The following is an 18594-nucleotide window of genomic DNA, read 5'->3' as shown; positions in this document are numbered from 1 at the left end:
TATTAAATTAGTTATGCTATTGTTTCATTCACATTTGAGTATTTAAACATCTTGTAAAAGTGTGGTTTCTCCACCATAATTACCTATGCATTATTTGGCACAACCCGAACATTAGTTTTATTGTTTGAAAACTTTTGTTGTTTGCCATTAATTAAAATTTGAATTTAAATCGTTTTGAACTAACGCGAGTTTATCAACAGTAACCGAGGTGATGTGGCTTCATTAGCAGAGGTTTACTGTAGCTTAATTATCTGGGCGTCACAGTTGCATTGCCTGCTGTATGCATGAGGGCTCCTGAGGTGTTTTATAGGTCAACCCCCCAAGGGTACAAGGGTAATGTTACAAGGCCGTAGGGCCAGGTTGTCAGTGTCCAGGAACCCGATGCTGGGACCCGCCGTGTACCAGGGGTCGCCGGGTTCGCCGGGCGCGGGCCCCATGCGCCTAGGGGGCACTGTGTGCCGTCTCGTCGGTCGTCAGGGCATGGCTGAGTCGAGTCGGCTACAGTGGTGCTCCGTCAGGTCGCCGCTTACCGGCATCATGGGTGATTTCGGGTGCACTGTTGCCACGCCAGCCCTGGTCAGTAGGTAGGTGGGGGGCACTGTTGCCTCGTCCGGCTGACCAGAGGCATGGGCGGGGCACTGTGGCTTCGGTCATCGGTTGGTGGAGACTCGTCCCATCGTACGGCTGGGATGGGACGGCCGCTGACCCTTGGCCGGGTTTGGAGAATACGCCAAGGGCGGTGCTGGCTTGTTGGGGAAGTCTTGAGCTTGGTTGTTGGGGCCGAGTTGAGGAGTCTAGCCGGGTTGCAGAGCTCGGCCGGGTCGCAGGGCTTGGCCGGGCTGGGCGACCCGACCAACTGCGAGCCGGATTGAGGGGCAATGCTGGCCCCGTTATTTTTGAAAAGGATCCGGGTTCCGTTGCCTGCCTGGGGTTCATCCCCCCGACAGTAGTCCCCGAAGCTGTGAAGGTCCGCCGTATTCAGATGGGAGGGCCTTCACAGTTTCCCCCCTTGCAGAGGCGGATTTGGTGACCGCCGGGTCCAGCAATACCCACTGTATGCCGTCTTCCGGAAGCCGGATCGCGGCATCCCGCTCATGGTGGGAAACCAAGGAGTTCGACGAATCTTGGGCAATCTTTTGGGCTTCACGCGGCCGCCACGTGGCGCCTGGGAGCCGGAGGGGCCTGACAGGCCACACACGTGAGTGGACGGGGCGACAGCGTGGGGCCCGCCGCCGCGCCCCCTCGGCCCGCGCACGCGGATTATTGCTGCGTCCACGGGTCGGTTGCCATTCTCTAGGTAGTTACTGCGTGCGTATGTGCGCACTTATTGTGGGGAAGTGGGAGGGGCGAGCGCAGATGATCCCACTTCTGCACCTTTAAAATCGTGGCCTATAAATTGGGGGCGAAGGGAGCGGCGGAGATCATTCACGCTCGCGTCCCCTGCCTCTTCATCCTCCCTCTGCTTGTGACGACCGCCGCTAGCTGCGACGCCCGCTGCTTTGAGCAGACCTCTCTTGCCATCTTCTTCCTTCTTTCTTCCGTGCTCGGGTCGATGGCGCTGCCATCAGGATCGTGGATGGGTTCGACCGTCACCCTTGATGACATCGCCTACCTCCGCGACACCAAGTGCCTGCTGAGGGCGGAGGAGGTCGAGGCGCGCCTCCCGCAGGGCGAGCAGGAGCCGCGGCCCGAGGGCTCGGAGCGGGTGGTCTTCCTGCCGCACTTCAAGCGCGGGTTTGGGCTGCTCGTGAGCGGCTTCTTCCGGGCTCTAGCCCCACCATCTCGGCGTCGGCGCCATCGTGCAGCTGTCCGGCTTCGTCACCCTTTGTGAGGGGTACCTAGGGGTCGAGCCTTCGATCGACCTCTGGGTGCGCTTCTTCTCCCTGAAGCAGTAGGGGCCGAGGGCCGGGGAGATGTCTGAGTGAGGGGCGGCCGTCATCACCAAGCGGTCGGGCGCCAACTGCCCGAGGATGCCAGTGGAGGATTCTGCCAAGAAATGGCAGAACTCCTTCTTCTACGTCCGCAACCTCGGCAAGGACCGCATCAACCTCCTGCCGTTTATCAACTCGCCGCCGTGGGGGAAGCAGAACTGGGGGGTACTACCCCACACACCCGTCATAGGAGGTGCTCAACCTGTGCGAGCGGGTGTCGGTGATGAAGGAGCGGGAGAGGCTCACCGGCACCAACCTCATCACCGCCTTCATCGTCCGGCGGGTGTCGCCGCTGAAACAGCGCAGTCACCTCATCGGTTAGATGACCGGCCTCCAGGACCCCAACCGCATGGCGAACACGCGGCTGGCGGCGGACCAGGTCGTGCGCCGGGTCAACGACATTTCCAAGGCCAACTTGGGGGTTGACTGGGAGTTCGGGAAGGCCCCATACAACCATGCGAACCCGGCACCGTTGGTGAGTCCCTGGTCTCCGTACTTCGCTGCTGCTTATCTTCTTGTTCGCCCCGACGCGAAGCGAGAGGTGCTTCTGAACGCCATCCGGTATCCTTACGACCAGGCGCGGGCGCAGGTGGTGCGGGTTGCCTCGGAGGAGCCCGAGGCCCATGGCGGAGGGGAGGTGGCTAAGGGAGGCCTGGACTAAGGGGTCCTCACGCGTCCGGCCTGTTAGCCATGGGCCGGACTGATGGGCCGTGAAGATACGAAGACCGAAGACTGCGCCGTGTCCGGATGGGACTCTCCTTGGCGTGGAAGGCAAGCTTGGCGACCGGATATGTAGATTCCTTTATTTTTAACCGACCTTGTGTAACCCTAGATCCTCCCGGTGTCTATATAAACCGGAGGACTTAGTCCGGCAGGCAGAGATTCATTACCATAGTCATACAGGCTAGACTTCTAGGGTTTAGCCATTACGATCTCATGGTAGATCAACTCTTGTAATACTCATATTCATCAAGATCAATCAAGCAGGAAGTAGGGTGTTACCTCCATAGAGAGGGCCCGAACCTGGGTAAACATCGTGTCCCCCGTCTCCTGTTACCATCGACCTTAGACACACCATTCGGGACCCCCTACCCGAGATCCGCTAGTTTTGACACCGACATTGGTGCTTTCATTGAGAGTTCCGCTATGCCGTCGACGACAGGATCGATGACTCGCCTTGTCCTTAAAGACAATATCACCATCGGAGGAGAATTGGCCCCAGGCCAAACCCTCCGGCTTGGCGGCTTTACCATGACCGCCCGTTCGGCCGTTAAGCCGACAATGACCTCTCGGGCCATCGAAAATACCCTTCGTGTCGACTCCAAACACTCCAAGCAGATGGATCCGGCGGAGTTTTCGTCTTTAAACAAACTCCTTGATCACGTCGCCGCCCACAGATTACGATCGGATCGGGCTTAAACCCGACCAAAGAGAAATCAAATCTCCACCGATCACCCACCAGATAGCGGTAGTCGAGGAGCATGACGGCGACTCTTCCCCTATACTGAAGACGGACTATGTCCGAATCGCCGACCCTGCAGAACTGGATACCCAACAGCAAAAGGAGGTGACTGTCCTTCCGAACATAGAATCGGAAGGCAGGCCTAAGCAACTAGAAGATACTTCGGAGTCAGGGCCGTTAAGTCTGGAAAACCTTCAAACTCTGGATCATCGATCGGGTCAGGGTCCGGATCCAATTCCACCCACCCACCTAGAGATAAGCGCTCTCATGAGCATAAAACAACAGTCTCAGGAAACGGTCCACCACTTCTGGGCCAGATTCCTCCTTGTCAAGGACAAGGTTCAAGATTGCCGCGACGAGGACGTGACATCAACGTTCTGCAACAACTGCACGAACGAAGGAATCCTCAACGCCATTAATCGCCGCCGCATACTGCACTTCGCTGACTTGGCAACTATCGTACAGAAGTACAACGCAATGGAAAGCGCCTGGAAAGACTAGGGAGCTTGTTGGGAGCCATCAGTCCCAACTCAACCGCTGGTCCAGGCGAAAAGGGCGCATCCTCGGGACACGCCCAGTCCAATAGCCAATAAATATAAACCCATTACGCGGCACGGAACGGTTCTGGAGGGATGGCTCGACGGCCCATGCAAAATACACACAACACCGAACACCATACCAACCCACAGCCTTAGAGAATGTTGGATACTCCGGCAGGTAGCCAAGAGCGGCGAGGGCAACCTTACCAAAAACACCCCAGAGCAACACCCTCCAGAAGACGACGACCCTAGAGTATTGACGGTCTTCGAGACATTCGCTTCAAACAATAAGCGCAAAAGGGCACTCCGCAACCTCACCGAAGTTTGTCAAATCGCCGCGACAAACCCTTGGAATGACACGGCTATAACCTTTAATGTCGGTGACGAACCAAAATTCAGGACAGTCCGAGCACCAGCCGCATTAGTCCTCAGTCCCATCGTGGACGGCTTTCGACTCACTAAGGTCCTCATGGACGGCGGCAACGGACTGAACCTCATTTACGAGGATACACTCCACAAGATGGAAATAAACAAGAGCCGCATCGAGCAAAGCAGCATGACCTTCTGAGGAATTATTCCCAGTCGGGAGGCACGGTGTGCAGGAAAAATCACACTCGACGTGGTATTCAGCACGCCAGAGAATTATAGGTCCGAAGAAATAACCTTTCAAGTGGCTCCTTTCAGCAGCGGATACCACACCCTGTTAGGACGAGATGCTTTTATACGCTTCCAAGCTATACCTCATTACGATTACATGAAGCTCAAAATGCCCAGACCAAACGGCATAATCACTCTTGTCAGTGATCCGGACATAGCACTCCGCGCCTAAAACAAAACCGCATCCCTGGCCCTTGAGGCACTATCTGAAGCCCTCACGGCCGAAGAATTAACCGCACTGCGCTCCACGGTGAATAGGGACGATGTGATCTTAGACAAACGACCCAAATCCACCTCCTTCAAACCGGCAGAAGAAATAGTCAAATTTCAGGTCCACCCAACGGACCCCAAGAAGACAACATCTATTGGAGCACAACTCAACCCAACGGTCGACGCCGCATTACGGCATTTCCTTCGCGAAAACTGGGATATATTCGCCTGGCACCCTTCGGATATGCCTGGAATCCCACGACAGCTAGCCGAGCATAGCCTCAATATATTAAAGGGATATAAAACAGTCAAACAAGCACTGCGGCGCTTTTCCGAACCCAAACGGCAAGCCATGGGGGAGGAGTTAGCCAAGCTAATTGAGGCCGGATTCATTAGAGAAATAAAACATCCGGACTGGCTGGCAAACCTGGTGATGGTACCAAAGAAGGACAAATCTCGACGTCTGTGCGTCGATTTCAAAGACCTCAACAAGGCTTGCCCTAAGGATCCCTTCCCCCTCCCCCGCATTGATCAAATCATTGATGCTACCGCAGGACACGATTCACTGTGTTTCCTTGATGCATATTCCGGATACCATCAAATCAAAATGAATGAGTCCGATCAAGCTGCAACAGCATTCATTACCCCATATGGGCCATTCTGCTTCAACACCATGCCCTTCGGGCTTAAGAACGCCGGCGCCACATACCAACGCATGATTGAAACATGCCTGGAAAAACAGATCGGCAAGACAGTTGAAGCCTATGTCGACGACGTCGTCATCAAAACCAGGCACGTCGAAACACTAATAGACGATTTACGTCTCACATTCGACAACCTCCGCGCATATGACATTAAGCTCAATCCAGAAAAGTGCTTTTCAGCGTTCCCGCTGGAAAACTGCCGGGCTTCATCGTTTCCAACAGAGGAATTGAAGCAAATCCAGCCAAAATCCGAGCTCTGGCACAATTGGCTACACCAACATACCTTAGACAGGTCCAAAAGCTCGCAGGTTGCCTGGCAGCTCTAAGCTGTTTTATCTCCAGATTGGGAGAAAAGGCACTGCCACTCTATCACCTTCTACGGCGAACTGATCACTTCGAGTGGATGGGCGTGGCAACAGCCGGACTGGAAGAAATAAAAACCCTTCTGGCAAGCAAATCCCGGTACCCCCACTATACTATGTATCCACTGTCCTTACACCATGCAAATCCCGGTACCCCCACTATCAAAAGATAGCATACGCGGTCTTCATGGCATCCCGAAAACTCCGACACTAGTTCCAGGAGTGTTCGATCACGGTGGCTTCCGAAGTACCACTCAACGGCATTATAAAAAACCGCGATGCTACAGGCAGGATTGCCAAATGGGCCATTGAGCTCCTTCCATTTGATATTACATACAAACCTCGTCGAGCTATTAAATCCCAAGTACTGGCTGGCTTCGTCGCCGAATGGACAGAGGCCGAACTCCCTAAAGAGTACGGCACATATTCCAATTGGGTTATGTATTTCGATATCTCCAAAATGCTGGCAGGGCTAGGAGCGGGCATTGTTTTAACGTCCCCTACTGGAGACGTCGTGCAATACGTACTCCAAATACTATATACAGACTCCAACAATGCAGCCGAATACGAGGCCTTGCTGCATGGTCTCTGGATGGCCGTCTCCATGGGCATACAACGCCTAGAGGTGCGCGGAGACTCAAACCTGGCAATATCTCAAATAAATGGAGATTTCGATGCCAAAGACCCAAAGATGGCGGCTTATCGTAATGCCTTCCTAAAAATGTCGGCTCGGTTCGAGGGGCTCGAGTTCCATCATGTGGCCCGTGAAAGTAATCAAGCGGCGGACGTTCTCGCTCGTATTGGCGCCAAGCGCGACCCCGTCCCACCTAATATATTTTTGGAAAGGCTTTTCAAGCCATCCGTGGTGTGGCAGGGGGAAAGCGGCAACACTAGTCTGGATCCGAGCACAAGCCCAGAGGCCGAACACACAGATATCATCGGCGGCTCCGCCACAGAAATAACACCATCGGCCCATCTCATTATGGCAGTCATCGCCCCATGGACCGAACCTTTCTTGGCCTACCTTAATAGGAAAGAACTTCCCGAGGATCAGAATGAGGCCCGCCGCATCGTGCGGCGTTCGAAGGCCTACACGGTTCATGACGGAGAGCTCTATAAGAAAAGCGCTACTAGAGTCCTTCAAAGGTGTATCTCCGAGGAGGAGGGGCGGCAGCTCCTGGTTGAAATTCATGCCGGTCTTGGCGGACACCACGCCGCAGCTCGAGCCCTTGTTAGCAAGGCCTTCCGTACAGGATTCTATTGGCCGACGGCCCGAACAGACGCACAGGACCTTGTCCAACGTTGCGTCGGATGCCAACTCTTTGCCAACCAAAGCCACATGCCCCCCACCGCCCTACAAACAATCCCCATCACTTGGCCTTTTGTGGTCTGGGGATTAGATATGGTTGGACCCCTTAAAGGAGGGAGCCATAAGAAAAAATATCTGCTGGTCATGGTGGATAAATTCACCAAGTGGATAGAGGCTAAACCAGTTAAAACGGTCGAATCCGGGCCGGTGATAGACTTCATATCCGGCATTGTGCACCGTTATGGTGTTCCGCACAGTATCATCACTGATAACGGCTCCAACTTCACAGCCGATGAAGTGAAAGCCTGGTGCGCCAATCTGGGCATCAAGCTCGATTACGCCTCTGTCTATCACCCGCAAACAAACGGTCAAGTCGAAAGAGCCAATGGTCTCATTATGAGCGGCATCAAGCCTAGACTAGTGCGGTCTTTGAAGGAATCAGACAAGCACTGGGTTGAGGAGCTCGACTCCGTACTTTGGGGGCTGCGGACCACGCCCAATCGCACTACCGGATACACACCTTTTTTCATGGTGTATGGCGCAGAGGCAGTACTACCCTGCGACATTATTCATGACTCACCTCGAGTGCGCATGTACGAAGAGAGAGAGGCCGAGGTCGATCGGCAGGACAGCTTAGATGCCCTGGAGGTGGAGCGCGACGTCGCAAAAGCTCGTTTCGCATTTTATCAACAGCAGGCTCGCAGGTATCAAAGCAGAGAAGTGTGGGCCAAAACTTACAATGTCGGCGAACTCGTTCTACACGTGCCGGAGAAGAAAAAGGACAAACTCAAGCCCAAGTGGGAGGGTCCCTTCATCATTGACGAAGTTCTCACAGGAGGAGCGTACCACCTGCGTGATGCGTCAGACAATCGACTAGAGCCGAATCCCTGGAATGTGGCCAGACTCCGAAGGTTCTATGCCTAGCGCCAAACTCTTCGTTCGTCTCCTTCCTCTTATTGTTTTCATCATCTTTTCTCTCTTTTCGTTTTTTCTCTTTAGCCTTAAAGGCTTTGATGTGGTTAGACCGTGCACCCATGACGCGTACACCTTCAAGTATGTACGTCTATCATACCTGGGGGCTTCTTGGACAGAAGCTTGCTATTTCTATTTCTCGAGCATCAAGCTCATCACATATGTGTTTTCCCCCATATGTACCTTTTCTTTGCCATTATATGCATCGATATGACTTAAGTTTTGGCCAAGCTGGGTTGCCTGGCTCCTGTGCTTATACCCTACGTTCCCGTTAGTTTGGCTAGGGCATAAAGGGAGCACCTCTGCGATTGTTACTGCCGGGTCATCCGGATGTGTACCTCAGACTGGGTGAAGCCGAAAGCTAGCGTTCTTAAGGGAATATTCGGTCGGTGAACTAAAGATGTTTTTGCACTCGCTCCATTATGAATCCCCAGAAATTATTCACATTGTGATTTTTTCATCACAGTCCGGACACGCACATAGATGCATGCAGACCCAGGGAAAGGAACCCTTAACGAAACTATTCTCTCTGGAAGATGTTTCTTACAATTTCAATGTAATATAACATAACTAGCCGGATACAACTTGTCCGTTCAAGCACCTATGACCCCTACGCCTGGTTTCCACGCATACCCCGGCTATATTTTGCCGCTCAGGTATTCGGAAACACTCCGCACCTTCGGGTCGAGAGATCGAAGCGAAAAGGTCGGCCATGACAATCGTTTTACAATCCAGCTAGGAGGAAAATACATAGTCATTTAGGACTTAAAAATTCCCTCCTCTATACCATCCAACAGGCGGTCTAGTTTACAATCCTGTTGGGAGTATTTCGCAGCCACCTCTACCTGGCCATATACTAAACAAACGGGAATTTCCTCCCCATTTGACCCAACCGGTCCGACCCGGGCCATGTGATTCGGATCCAGCTTGGTATATCGTGTTTTTACCATGGCCTAGGCCTCTCGCGCACCCTCTTGACAGGCCGATATCTTCCACAGTCGGATACGCCGCCGCGCTCCCTTGAACAGCTCTACAAGCTCCTCCATACTTCCTGGAGGGGAGTCGAATGGCCATAAGGCCTTGGCTACACTCCGCATCGCCTGCCGAGCTTGCTCGTGCAACTGCGATAGTCCTTGCAGAAGATCACTTGATGATCCGGACACCTCCTCTTCGGGGCGGCCCGTTAATATACCTGCAACCACAGCTATATAAGCTACTTTTACTTCCAAACTGTTACAAGGTAAATACGGCTACATACTGAATATGCCGCCCCGCAGTTTTTTGTTCTCCTTCATGGAGTCAGCTAGCTGAGCCCGCACATCCTTCAGCTCTTCGCCTAGCTGAGTGTTTGCATCTTGGAGTTTGCTTTTCTCCTGTCTAACTTTGGTCAGGACGCGCTCGCCCGCGGCACGTTGCCTCTTCGCCTCGCTCTCGCTCATCTGTGCGGCCTTAAGTTCCTCTTCCAGTTGGTCCGATGACCTTGTTATGAGACAAGCAGTAGTTTTAATACCGCCGGCATATCATTTTTTGTTTCTCGATGGAGGGAAATATTACCAGAAGATTCCTTTTTGAACTTTTCCAGTTCGGTGGTCGCAGCAGTTAGCTGTGTCCGGCACTGCTCCAGCTCTTGGGCTAGCAAGCCGTTCTTCTCCATAAGAACTTGGTCACACAATGATCCTTAAAACATTTGTCCCAACTGCTTCAAGTCTCGGGGGCTACTGACTCATGGTTATCAAACTCAGGCAAGGTAAACTTACCTGCACATGTTTCAAATGTTGCTTGGTGGCTTTGTTAAGCCCATCTCAAGCAGCTCGGATATATGCATCAGCCGAGCTGAAGGCACTGAACGCCTCTTTTGAGAAGCGGGGATTTCGTAAAACAGCCTTCCGGCGTCGGTGATCCATGGCGCTCTCCACCCCCGGATTGGTGACGGACATATTTTCCGAGCCATCGGCAGAAAGACAGTCCGGCGCCATTCCCATATCGGGCTCCTTCTCTTCGGCCGGGACCAAATCTTGGTTATTAGAAGCACGTCTGGCCGGGTCCTCGGATATAGTCTGTCGAACCTTTTTTCTGATACAAAATGAACATGAGAGTCACAGTTGGATGCGACTGCTAAAAGAGCATAGTTGCAAGTTCATACCTTTTCAGGGAAGACCCGACCGTATCTCTATTTGCCTTCCTCTTCGAAGGCCTGCCCGTCGCGGGAGCTACTCTCTCCGAAGACGCCCCTGTGGCGGCCCGACACGCCGAACACCTCCCCTTCTGAGCACATGATACCGCGGTGAGCAAGAAAGAATGCGGAAACCCTCTCATACAAGGTATCTCCTAATTAACTTACATGAGAAGCAGGGAGAAGACCGGGATAGTCGGCGATAATGGCCACCTCGGTGCCGTCATAGCTCGATTGGTAAAACGTCCCATGCTCCAGCGTCACAAATATATCTGGATCCTCTTCGAATCCGGGGTCGAGGTCCCGGTTGTGGCCCTCGGGCTGCGGGGCGGGGCTGTAAAGCCCCTCGGAAGTCTTTCGCCAGTGCTGTTATAAATGGACGTGTTAATATTTCAGTAAACAAAGCTCGGGGGGAGGGGGGAATGAGTGGAGCAAATATGTTGGGGACTCACCCAGCTAGGAGGATTGTACATGGAATATCCTTCTATGTGCGTGATGCACAGGAACTCCTCTTCCTCACCTTTAAACAGTTCGGCCAATATTTTGGCCAGGGCGGCAGGGGTATCTGGACCTTTCCTGCCGCAGCGGGAGGCGTCATCTTCCCCATTGTAATTCCACATGGGAAGTCCTCTATATTGGAGTGGTTGAACTCCCCGTACTATGGAGGTTGCCATCACTTCGACTATCGTGTACCCGAACTGGGCAAGCGTCTTGATCTTGCTCAGGAGTTGACGGACTTCTGCACTATCTTCCTCCTCGAGGCTCTGAGGACGCCAGTCGTGATGCTTCTTCAAATGAACACTCGCAAACTCGGGGAGACCTCTCTGGACTGGATCTGGAAGCACGACGTCATCTATCTAGAACCACTCGGAGGTCCACTCTTCAGAAGCTTTCTTCGGTGTGCCGGATAGGTATCCGGTCTCCGCAATACGCCATATTTTGGCCCCGCCCACTTCGAATATCGATCCCTCGTGGTTGCGCGGGACAAGGCAAAACAACTTTCTCCACGGATCAAAATGGGCCTCACAACCCAGGAATAGTTCGCATAAAGCGACATAACCCGCGATGTGCAGAATGGAGGCTGGGGTAAAATTATGTAGCTGAAGGCCATAATACTCCAAAAGCCCTCAAAGGAATGGGTGAATTAGAAATCCCACGCCCCTTAGCAGGTAGGGGACGAAGCACACTCGTTCCCCCGTGGATGGATTGGGAAAATCCTCCGCCTGGGTCTTGCCGTTGAAGGAAGCCGACCCTACTCGAACAGGGACCAGATCTGCAGGAGGGAGAAACCCCTGCGTTTGCAGCTTCTCCAGCTGACCATGGGATACGGAACACCTTTCCCACTCGCCTTTCTCTGGGCCGGAACCGGAGGAGGAGCGGGGAACGCTAGCCATGTTGGAATGATCTTTCCTAGCAATCTCTGAGGATTTTTTCCGCGTCGTGCCGAATGGGTCTGAGATCCAATCCCTTTAAATAGACGTTCTTTCTTGCACGGCCGGGGTGTTATTTGCAAAAAGTACCCTGACCGTCTACATTCGCTCGACACATGGGAGATGAAGTTATCAAAGGCACAGAAGCCGAGGAGTGCGACATTGAATTGAATGCCGAATACTTTACTTGGAAGTCGTCAGAGGAGGAACCTGCCTTGCAATGCCGAAGACAATCTGCGCGCCGAACACCTCGTCATTGAAGCCTGGTTCGGGGGCTACTGAGGGAGTCCTGGACTAAGGGGTCCTCAGGCGCCCGGCCTGTTAGCCACGGGCCGGACTGATGGGCCGTGAAGATACGAAGATCGAAGACTGCGCCCGTGTCCGGATGGGACTCTTGTTGGCGTGGAAGGCAAGCTTGGCGACCGGATATGTAGATTCCTTTATTTGTAATCGACCTTGTGTAACCCTAGATCCTCCCGGTGTCTATATAAACTGGAGGACTTAGTCCGGTAGGCAGAGATTCATTACCATAGTCATACAGGCTAGACTTCTAGGGTTTAGCCATTACGATCTCGTGGTAGATCAACTCTTGTAATACTCATATTCATCAAGATCAATCAAGCAATAAGTAGGGTGTTACCTCCATATAGAGGGCCCGAACCTGGGTAAACATCGTGCCCCCCGTCTCCTATTACCATCGACCTTAGACGCACAGTTCGGGACCCCCTACCCGAGATCCGCCAGTTTTGACACCGACAGTGGCGGCCGCCGATACGGGCGCAGGGCGCCGAGTAGGTGAGTCTTGTTTATATTTCTTGAGTCGCCGGTTGTGGGACGGCTTTGGGGATGCTGACGCGAGCCGCTGATGTAGCAGCGCCGGGTGGAGGAGGAGGCGGCGCGGCCGGAGCCGGGTCGTCTCGGGGGCGGCGACGGCGAGGCGCCCGCATGGGAAGGACAACGTTCCGCTGCGGGCCCCACCCGCGATGCGCACGGCGGACCCGGCCAGAGGTGCGAAGCCGCCCTCCAAGAGGAGGTGCGGCGCTCCACAGGAGAGGGCGGCAAGGCCCGCCGTTCTAGTGGTGCCGGGGTAAGTGCCCCTTTTTGCTCGAGCCGAGTTGCTGAGCGGCTCCGCTCGACTTGGCGTAATCATTTTTGTCTTGTGCTTCAGGTCGCCAATCTCGCTGGCGCTCGCGGCGGCGGACGCCGCGTCCGCTGAGGGTGCCGTGTTCCGAAGGAGCCGATCCGGCATCGTCGACCGGGACGAGGAGGAGGAGTAGGCGGACCCGGACCTGGGTCTGGACCCGGCCGACGCCGAAGGCCTGGCCTAGCGGGACCGGAACCGGGGCCGAGGCGGAGCTAGAGGCGGCGTCAACCCAGGCCTGGGTCAGCGCCGTGGCGGTGTGGGCGCGAGCCGCCGAAGAGCTGGCATGGCCGGAGATGCCGGCGGGGACAGTGGTGGCGGCGACGGTTTTCGTACCATCGTCGGAGGGGGAGCATGGCCAAGGCGGCCGTGCGGACGTGATGGACCTTGACCGGGAGGTCGAGGACGCCACCCCGCCGCGGGCCGACACGGTCGAGCGGGCGAGGGCCGATGGAGGCGGCGGTGACGCCGTCTTGGAGGAGGCGGCGCAGACGGCGTCGGAGGGGGCGTCCCAGACGCCGGAGAGCGAGCCACCGCTGGTGATGCAGCCTCAAGACGCTCCGCCCACCGAGCCGGCGTCGGTGCCGGAGAGGGCGTTGGAGAAAGCGCCGACTTCAGGGGAGGTGGCCGGTGGAGAGCACGCCTTGGTGCTCAGGTCCGGAGGACGCCGGGTCGCCGAGCCGCGGCTGTTGCGGAGCGGGACCAACAAGGTCCCCTTCGGACCTCCGACCCAGGAGGAGGTGGCGATGGCCGCCGTGACCCGCCGCCTGCGAGGGCGGACGGACCGGATCCAGGCCTTCGCCCAGGCCGAGATTGAGGCGACGCAGGAGTTGTAGCGCGCCGTCTTCGTAAGTTTTCGTTTGCGTTCTGCTTTTCTCTTTTCATTGTTTTCTCCTTCGTGGGGGTGCGCCAGCGCACCCACTAGGTGTAGCCCCCGAGATTCGGGCCAACTGCATAGCAGTTGGGTTGAATCTTATCTTGCTGGCTTGCGTTGATTGTTTCTTTTTGCAGCAACTGGACTCCTACCGGGTCAACGTCTTCAACCGGCTCCTTGAGACGCACCGGCGTCTCAAGGAGAGGCTCGCCGCCAAGGAGGAGGAGGAGCTCCGCGTCGCGGCAGGTATTTCCCTTTCATGCTCTTTTCTAGTGGGGGCGCGCTAGCGCACCCACTGGGTGTAGCCCCTGAGATTCGGGCCAACTATGTAGCAGTTGGGTCGAATCTTAAAATAGTACTTTGTTGCTGAGTTCTTCTTCCACAGCCGAGGTGCTGTCTTGGAGGACCCGGCTGATTCGTGCCGTTTTTCACTATGACCGGCTTGTCGCAGACGTCGGCCGGCTTGGGGCCGAGGTGGAGAGGGCGAAGGCGGAGGCGATGGGAGCCCGGCAGGCGCTCAACGAAGCCAGCCGGCTGTAGGAGCAGCTGGCGAGCGACAAGAGCCGCCTCGAGGCCGAGGTGGAGCGCCTCAAGGCGGAGGCCGCCAAGGTCGTGGAGGCGCAGCAGGCCCTTGCCGAGGCGGACCAGCAACGCGGCAAGCTGGCCGACGACAAGGGGCGGTTTCAGGCCGAGGTGGAGCGCCTGAAGGCGCTAGTGGCCACGGCGGAGGAGACCCGGCAGGGAGAGACCCGGCTCCGTGAGGAGGCCGTGAAGGCGGCCGAGGAAAAGGACGCCGATCTGAAGGCGGCCCTTGCCAAGGTCGCCGACCTGGAGAAGGCGATGGAGGAGCATGACCGCACTATTGCCCGGGAGCGGCGCGGTACATTGCTCGAAGCGCAGCACCTAGAAGAGTCCTTCTCTAGTAAGTGCTTTCCTTTGGTTTCGTTGTTGCCGGGTTGGGACTCCGGCTTTCCTCCCTTAGTGACTTTCTTCTGACTTGCTTTTCTTCTCGGCAGGGGCCTTTCCGGAGACGCGCCAGCTGGCGGAGGAGGTGGTCCGCTTCCAGCGCGACCCGCAAGAGATCGTCGGCTCTGGGACTCATCCACGGGTGGCCTGGACATTCCCGGAGATTGTTGCCGCTGCTGAGGCCCATCTGCAAGTCTTGAGCGAGCAGATCGGGCGGCTCTCTGAGGCCGGCGCGGCGATGACGGCGGCCCTCTGGCCGGGTGCCTTCGCGCTGACCAGCTTCACGCGGCTGGCGCGGTGGTTGGAGGCGGGCCCGGACCGCCTTCACGAGTGGCGGGTTTCCGCCGCTCGTGCCGGCGCCGAGATAGCGCTCCGGTTCGCGGTGTCATGGCATCCGGACTTGGCGCTGGATGCGTTGATGGGCCAGCGAGCCGGCTCGGAGAGCCAGCTACAGGCGGAGGCCAGACGGATCGCCGCCCGGGCCAGCTACATCGCTGGGTTCACCTTTCATGACGAGTCCTAGCCGGAGCGGGCGGAGGATGGCGGGGTCGTTCCTGCCGATGACTACGGCCTCCTTCTGGACGACCCAAAGGGCAGCTCTGAGGAGACGGACGTCTACCACGACGCGGACGCCGAGGAGGAGGATACCGGCACCTTCGCGGACCCAGGGGCTGCGCGCGCTGGCGGAGGTGATGCCTGATTTTTTAACTTATAAAAAATGTTGTTAGGTAGCAGGTCCACCCACCCACTGGGGGTTGACTGGGTGTAATGAACTCTGGCCTTGGGCATGTTTGAATTTATGATGTATGAGCTGCGTGAATGTCTGCGTGATTGCTTCTCGTTTTTGGAGCCATTTTCTTGCAACCTTCCCCCTTTGGGCCTCCCCCCCGCGAGTCTGACGGCCGAGGCTCTGGTCCGTGACAAGGGGTTCGACCTTTGAGAGGAGCATACAGTACTTGGGCTTTCGAAACGTTGAGCATGGGCGAAACACCCACTGGGCCGGCTGGGGGCAATGCGGCGGGGCCGGGTTGGCGAGCAGCCGGTCGTGTGGCAACTTAAAGTGGTGAGGCCGGGTCGAGCGATCCGGCAGTCGACTTCGTGGATGCCTGCGCTTTTGCTTTTCATCTTTAGAGTCGTTTTCTTGCAACTCTCCCCCTTTGGGCTTCCCCCATGTGAGTCTGACTGCCGAGGCTATGGTCCGTGACAAGGGGTTCGGCCTTTGAGAGGAGCGTTCAATACTTAGTCTTTCAAAACGTTGAGGGCAAGCGAAACACCCACTGGGCCGGCTGGCGGCAATCCGGCGGGTCCGGGTTGGCGAGCAGCCGGTCGTGTGGCAACTTAAAGTGGCAGGGCCGGGTTGGGCGACTCGGCGGTTCTTCACGTGTTCGTGGCGCGCTGGTTTTGGTCTCATGTGCTTGCCAGCCGACAGCCGAAGCCGGATCTGCGGCTTAGGGCGAAGCGAGAGGTCATGGCGATCCAACGCGTTTGAGAGCCGCTAAGAAAAACGACGGGTGGCCAAGCCGCCCAGCCCCCGGGTCGAGCGAGTCGACCCGGTGGCCGAGTTTGGCTTAGGAGTAAAGTAGTGCACAAATGTAGGAGACACAATAACTTGGTCGCAAAAGGGGCAGCCCCCGAGCATCGTTCGGGGATCCCATAGTTTCGGATGATTACAAAAGGCAGTGATACATACATGCACACGGCTAACTGTAAAATGGGTGGAGGAGCTCTGCATTCCATGGTCGGGTTGTTTCTTCGCCGGCAGTGTCCCTCTTGCGCTTGTTCGTCTTGCAGGCGTCGATGAGGTAGTACGCGTTGCGGTCGCATAAGGCCTTGCTGACGATGAAGGGGCCCTCCCATGGGGAGGACAACTTGTGTTGGCCGGTCTGTTCTTGGACGAGTCGAAGGATGAGGTCTCCCTCTCGGAAAGCGAGGGGCTTGATCTTCTTGTTGTGGTAATGCCTCATACCTTGCTGGTAGATGGCTGAGCGACTGAGCATTAGGAGACGTGCTTCTTCGAGTAGGTCGATGTCGTCTTTGTGGGCTTCCTTTGCTTCGGCTTTCGTGTACATGGTGACGCGCGGCGAGTCGAACTCGACACCGGTCGAGATGACTGCTTTTGCTCCATAGATGAGGAAGAACGGGGTGAACCCAGTCGACCTGTTTGGCATGGTGCAGAGACTCTAGAGAACGGTCGGCAACTCGTCGAGCCAACTGCCGGGTGAACGGATGAGCAGCTCGACGAGTCGCGGTTTGATGCCGGATAGGATGAGGCCGTTGGCCCGCTCGACCTGGCCATTGGACTGCGGATGTGCCATGGAAGCCAGGTCGAGGCGGATGCCGAAGACGGAGCAGTATTGCGCGAGCGCGCCCTTGGCGAAGTTGGGTGCGTTGTCCGTGATGATGTTGTTCGGCATGCCGTAGCACACCGCGATGTCCTTGATAAATCGAACGGCCGTTGGACCGTCCAGCTTCTTGATTGGCCTTGCTTCGATCCACTTGGTGAACTTGTCCACTGCCACCAGCAAATGCGTCATGCCGCCTCGAGTGGTCTTGAAGGGTCCCACCATGTCGAGTCCCCAGAGCACGAAGGGCCAGGCGATCGGGACGGTCCGGAGTGCCGACGCCGGCTGGTTGCTGCGCTTGCTGAAGCGTTGGCATCCCTCACACTTGAGGACGAGCGACTTTGCGTCTTCGAGGGCCGTGGGCCAGTACAAACCATGGCGGAAAGCCTTGGCCACCAGGGACCGCGAGGCGGCGTGGTGCCCGCACTCCCCCTGGTGTATGTCGAGGAGGATCTCGATGCCCTTGTCTTGCTCGACGCAGCGTTGGAACACGCCGGTGGAGCTGCGCTTGACGAGCTCGTTGTTGATGCTGCTGTAGGCGGACGCTCGGTGTTGCACTTCCCGGGCTTCGGTCTCGTCCATGGGAAGGACCCCGTTTTCCAGGAACTCCAAGATGGGCAGGGCCCAGGATGGTGCCGCGACCCCGGCGAGGACAGCCATCATGACGGGTTCCGGGGTGGCAGCCCCCGAGCCGGGTTCAGCGGCCCCTGGGCCGGGTTGGGGTGTGGTCGGGCTGGCTGGAGCAGTCCCCGGGCCGGGTCGAAGCGCGGCCGGGTCGGTCGGAGCAGTCCCCGGGCCGAGTTGAGGCGCGGCCGGGTCGGCTGGAGCAGTCCCCGGGCCGGGTTGAGGCGCGGCCGGGTCGGCTGGGACATGGATGGACTCGGAGTCCGGAGATGGCTTGATGGACGGCTTGTGCAGATGCTCGAGGGAGACGCCAGACGGAATGGACTGCCGGGACGAGGCGATCTTGGCGAGCGTGTCGGCCGCTTCATTCTCTGCGCACGGGACGTGGAGGAACTCACATCCCGCGAAGAATTCGGATAGCTTCTGGACGAGGAAGTGGTAGCCCGCCAGGTTGGAGTCGTGGGCGTCCCACTCGCTGGAGCTCTGCTGCACCACCAGGTCCGAGTCGCCGTGGCACAGGATGCGCCGGATGCCGAGTTCCTTGGCAAGACGGAGGCCGTGCACAATGGCTTCATACTCGGCGATGTTGTTGGAGGCGGCGAAGTGGATCTGCAGCGCGTACTTGAGCCGATCGCCCTTGGGGAGGACGACACGATGCCCGCCCCTAGCCCGAGTCGCATCTTCAAGCCATCGAAGTGCATGTGCCAGTGCGTCGAGTCCGGTGGCGGCGGCAGGTACTGGGTCTCGGTCCAGTCGACGAGGAAGTCGGCCAAAGCCTGGGACTTGATCGTGGTGCGGGGCTCGTAGAGGATGGTGTGGACGGCTAGCTCGAGCGCCCACTTGGCGACCCGGCCAAAGGCATCCCGGCACCCGATGATCTCGCCGAGAGGGGCCGTGC

This window comes from Triticum aestivum, chromosome 5D (genome assembly GCF_018294505.1).
Source record: "Triticum aestivum cultivar Chinese Spring chromosome 5D, IWGSC CS RefSeq v2.1, whole genome shotgun sequence".
NCBI lineage: Eukaryota > Viridiplantae > Streptophyta > Magnoliopsida > Poales > Poaceae > Triticum > Triticum aestivum.
Note: the sequence above shows the minus strand (reverse complement) of the source record.